Here is a 6,000-nt window from a genome sequence, read left to right on the forward strand (position 1 = left end):
TCTGGTTCTGGCCAAGACAATTAGGCAAGAAAATCAAACAAAAGTTATCCAGATTAGAAAGGAAGAAGTAAACCATCTCCACTTATAGATAACATAATCTTTTATATTGAAAATCATAAAGATTCATCCAGTAAAAAAATTATTAGAATAAAAGCATTTAGCAGGATACAAAATCAATATACAAAATCAAATGTGTTTCTATATACTTCTGTAGTAGGCAGAATCATGCCCCTTCAAAGATGTCCCCTGTCCTGATCACCAGAGTTTGTGAATACACTACCTCACACGGCAAAAGGGACTTTCAGATGTGACTACGTCAAGGATCTTAAAATGGGAAAGTATCCTGGATTATATAGATGGGCCCAATATAATTACAGGATCCTTAAAATTGAAAGAGGGAAGAAGGAGGGGTGCCTGGATGCCTAAGTTGGTAGAGTATGCGGCTCTTGAATTTGGAGTCATGAGTTTGAACCTCACATTGGGTATACACATTGCCAAGAAAGAAAGGAAGGAAGGAAGAAGGAAAAGAAAAAGAAAGGAAAGGAAAGGAAGGAAGGAAAGAAGGAAAAGTAAAAGGGAGGGAGAGGAGGGGAGAGGAGGGAGGAAGAATGGGAAGGGGAAAGGAAAGGAAAGGAGGAAAGAAAAGAAAGAAAGAGAAAGAAAGGAAGGAAGGAAGAAAAGAAAAAGGAAGGAAGGAAGCAAGAAAGGATGGAAGGAAGCAGGCATTGGCACAAGGATAATCACATCCTTGGATGAAATTAGGAGTTTAGAAATAAGCCCTCACATTATGGTCACTTGATTTTTTCAAAAATTTTAAGATTTTATTTATTTGAGAGAGAGAGAATGAGAGAGAGAGAGCATGAGAAGAGGGAGGGTCAGAGGGAGAAGCAGTCTCCCTGCCGAGCAGGGAGCCCGATGCAGGACTCGATCCTGGGACTCCAGGATCATGACCTGAGCTGAAGGCAGTCACTTAACCAACTGAGCCACCCAGGAGTCCCAGTCACTTGATTTTTGACAAGAGTGTCAAAGCACTTCAACGGGGAAAGCATAGTCTCCAGAAATCATGCTGGGACATAGGGATATCCACATGTGAAAGAATGAAATTGGACCCCTACCTCACACTACATACAAAAATAAACTCCAAATGGACTAAAGGCCTAAATGTAGGAGCTAAAACTACAAAACAATTAAAAGAAAATATAGCAGGGGGCACCTGGGTGGCTCAGTCTGTTAAGCATCTGCCTTTGGCTCAGGTCATGAACCCAAGGTCTTGGGATCGAGCCCCAAATCAGGCTCCCTGCTCAGCAGGAAGCCTGCTTCTCCCTCTCCCACTCCCCCTGTTCATGTTCCCTCTCTTGCTGTGTGTCTCTCTCTGTCAAATAAATAAATAAAATCTTTTAAGAAAAATTTGGAATTCATAAATCTGGTAAGGTGCTTGTTTCTAGAACACATAACTCTTACAATTCAATAATAAAGAGACAACCCAATTAAAAATGGGCAAAAATCTGAACAGGTATTTCTCCAAAGAAGATATACCAAGGACCAATAAGCACATAAAAATATGCTTAGCTTAGGAAATATGCATTAGCCTCAGGAAAATGCAAAACGGAATCACAACAAGAAAGCATTTTACTTGCACGGAGACAACAAAATCAAGAAAGACAATTTGTGTCAGGCAGGATGTGGAGAATTCAAAACCCTCATGTCCTAGATGATAATGCAAAATGGCATAGCTGTTTGGAAAACAGGCTGGTGGCTCCTCACAAGATTAAAACCTAGAGTTGCTAATGACCCAGCAATTCCAGTCCTAGGTACGATCCCAGAGAACGGAGAACATGTGTCCATACAAAAACACGTTACAGGAATATTCATGGTCGCATGACTTGTAATAGTGAAAAGGTGGAAACAACCCAAATGCTTATCAACCAATGAGCAGGTACACAAAATGTGGTGTATCCATCCAATGGGATGTTATTCAGCCATGAAAAGGAAGGAAGAGCTTATACAGACTACAGTAAGGATGGAAATTAAGAACATTATGTTCAGTGGAAATAGCCCATCACAATACCATGTGTATTGTTAAGATTCCATTTACAAGAAATGTCCAGAATAGGCATACCATAGAGACAGAAAGTGGATTAGTGTTTGATTCGGGCTGGGGAGAGAATGGGAGGGGAGTTGACTATTAGGTATTGGTTTTGGGGAGGTGATGAATATTCTAAAATTCTAGAATGTTCTAAAATTGATTATGATGACAGTTGTACAACTTGAAATATGTTAACACCATTGGATTGTACATTTTAAATCATATGGTATGTAAATTCTATCTCAATAAGCCTGTTATATAAAAAAACATAAGAACATAAGCATATGCTTCATATTATCTTTTTTTTTTTCTTTTGTGTGAGAAAGAATGTTCAGGGGAGAGTGGTAGGGCAGAAGGAGGGAATCTGAAACAGAGTCCATGCTGAGCATAGAGCCCAGTGTGGGTCTTGATCTCATGACCCTGAGATAGTGACCTGAGCCGAAATCAAGAGTCAGACACTTAACGGACAGCCACCCAGGAACTCCTGTTTTGTATTATCTTTAACACAAGCACACCCATTAACAGTACATAATATCAGTATACTTTTCAATTTTACATACTTGGGATCATATCCTTTGGCATCTTGTTTTTTCACTCACAGTCATGTTTCAGACTAATCCATTAGTAAACTCTTTTATTGTGTGAATACAAACTTTGATTATCCAGTTCTAAAATACATGAACTCTTTTGACCCTATACATCTTGCCAATTGCCCATTTCCCTGTTCCCCCGTCAGAGCCAAACTTCCCAAGACTTTTCTTATTATGAACTTCTATTGCTTTACCACTTAATCCCCCCTTATTCTATGAACAGTGCATTAAAACCGCTCAAGGTCACTGCCAGCCTCCATGTTACCATAAATACCCCATTTCCACTTAAGATGCCTATTTGAAACAATTCCCCAGCATTTCTAAGCTGGGATGTGTTATGGTTGATGGCATCTAATCATTCTAAATGTTAGCATTTTTGTCTTAGCAGCACATAAAATAACGGTGATTTTTATAATAGATGGCATCTTAGATGCAATGAAACTTGGTACGGTGGACAGGCTTGTCATTTCACCTGAATGTACAGCTATGTTGGCCCCAACTGACCTCAACCTTCCTGAATTACTTTCTTCTGGCTTCCGTAAGCACATCATTTTCCTCCTGCCTTCTGCCTACTCCTAAGTGTCCTTCACTGGTTCAGATAATGGGCCCTCAAGTCTCCTTCGGTGCTCATTTCTCATCGTGCTCTGCTGGGTGATTATACCCAGTCCCACTGTGACGGCTGTCAGATGATTATAGCTCATGCCCGAAACTCTATCAGCAGTCCAGACTCAAATCTGCCTGCAAAGTTCACAATGCTACTTGACGTCTACAAGGCATTTCTAGCCAACACACCCACAGCGAAGCTACCCACTAAACCTTAATCTGTTTATCGAGTGAGGAAACCTGGTCATCATTATCTACCATTTCTTCTTTTCTCCCACTCCCTCTTCTTATCCGTCAATAAATCTTGCTGAAATTGCAAAATCCAGCTAAAAGGCATCCACCTTCTTCCACCCCCTAGTTCAGACCACTGACATTGGCAGGTGGCTCCAGAGCCTTCCGCTCACCTCTTCCTCCTTTCTCCCGGCAGTCGACAGGGCCCAGGAGGAGCCCCTGTAAAATACATGGAACCCTTTTACTCCCCGGCTTACCACCCCTCAAGGGCTGGCTCCAGCAGTCAGAGTCAAGCCCTAATTAGGCCCATGTGATACTGTCCTGTAACGTTGTGACCATAGCTCACAGTGCTGGATGGTGGATTTAAATGTTGCTTGGAGTAAAAGAGTCCTTAAAATTCCCCATCACAGGAAAAGCATCTGTAGCTATGTGGGGTGACGGATGTTAACTAGACTCTCCGCGATCACTCTGCAGCATGTACAAAGATCCAATCACGTTGTACGTCTGAAACCAATAGAATCTTAAGCATCAATTATATCTCAATGAAAAAAACAATCAGATCTCTCATCTTGGTTCCTAAAGAACAGAACAATGTATAGTATACATATTTTGTCTTCACCCCCGACTCCCGACGTCTTTATAATTTCCTAAGTGATAGGAGGATAGGAGCATCTTTCGTTCTAATATCTCAGTTTTATCTTAGCTCCTAAAGCTCCAAGTAATAAAGGTGGAAAGAACGTCGTTACTTATTCCTAACAAACCCTTTCAATTACACAAGAGCTTAAAGAGGTGACTTTCGGAAAGCCCCCAAGGATGCCTTGGGAACCAACCCTGGGATGGAAGGGTTGGAACCTTCATCCCCAGTCCCTGGCCTCTGGGGAGGGGAGGACTAGAGGCTGAGCTAATCACAAATGGCCAATGATTTAATCATCATGCCTAGGGAATGAAGCCTCCAGAAAAACCCCTAACTAAAGGGGTTTGAGGATCTTCTGGCTTGGCAAACAAGAACACAGCCATGTGCCAGGAGGGTGCCACCTCCCTAAACTCCACAGGGACAGAAGCTCCTGCATGCAGAACTCTTTGGGATCCCACCCCCCACCCCCATGTCTCTCTCCCTCTGACTGATCATTTGTATCCCTCAATATGTAGTAATTACGTCGGTCCTAATAAGCTAACTGCTGTCCTGGGCTCTGGGAGCTGTTAAAGCAAATTATCAAACCTGGGGGCAGGCCGTGGGAATCTGTGATTTGCAGGCAAGTTGAACCTAAGTGTGGGAAACCTGGGGCCCCACTACATGCAACCAGTGACTGAAGTGGGTGCAGTGCTACAGGACTGAGCCCTTACCCTGAGGGGTCTACATGCTGATCCCAGATTGTGTCCGAGCTGCCTTATATCGTAGGACACCCAGGAACGCCTTGGTGGCTCAGTTGGTTCAGTGTCTGCCTTCGGCTCAGGTCATGATCTCAGGGGTCCTGGGATCCAGCCCCATGTCCGTCTGGGGCTCCCTGGTCGGTGGGGAGTTTGCCTCTCCTTCTCCCTCTGTCCCTCCCCCTCTGCTCATGCACTCTCTCTCAAATAATCTTTAAAGGAAAAAACTGTAGGACACCTAATGTCGGACTGTGAAGTGAATTGAGGTGGTGTAGAGAACCCACACATCTGGTGACAGATGTGTTCTCTGCATAGAGACTCTTTCCTTTCAGGCTGTAAGCCCTCCAAGGCCCAGCTCCTGCCCCAGCCCTTCCCCGCCACCCCTCAAGCTTCAGCCACACCAACTGCTTTTTCCTGGGGACTGGCTCCTTCCCATTCTTCCTCCCAAAGATCTCACATTTACAGGGGACACTTCCTCATCCCACCCCTCCCCAATTCAGTTCCCCAATTCTTGACTGCTTCCTTTGAGATCACCCCACATCCCTCAGGGCCTTCCCCTTATCACTCACCAGGAGATGTGCAAGGAACGGAATAAGGAAATCAAACAAGAGGTTCATTGAACATCTGCAGGACTTTCACAGGAAGGACTCATCCTGAAAGTCTCCAGAAAGGATCATTTGAACCAGAGTGAAGCTGTAAGGAGACATTTCTGCTACACCTCAGGTAAGAAACACTAAGAATGGTAGGTGTCCACCCCTCCTGAGGGCAGCTGATCGGAGCTGGGCGTTTCCAGGTAGAGGCCAGATGGCGATGCTGTCGAGATGAACAATGGGGCTCCCTTTGGAAGCAGGGCCAGATTTCCTCCAGTCCCTTCAGGTGTACAAGTCTGTTCTTTGGTTCTTGTGGATTCCACAGAAGTCACAGAGGCAGCAACTGCCAACTGGATTCCCTAGGAAAAGCAACACCATTTTGGCTTTTTGCACATCCACAAATAAGACAGCTCTTACAGCCAAATCTACCTCTGACAAACACCAAAAACGAAAAATGGGAAAGGTCTTCAAGGAGAGTGCAGGAAAGCCCGCGTGATAACACGAAGACACAATTCAGACTAACAGCCACCAC

Source organism: Mustela erminea, chromosome 1 (genome assembly GCF_009829155.1).
Source record: "Mustela erminea isolate mMusErm1 chromosome 1, mMusErm1.Pri, whole genome shotgun sequence".
Classification (NCBI taxonomy): Eukaryota; Metazoa; Chordata; class Mammalia; order Carnivora; family Mustelidae; genus Mustela; species Mustela erminea.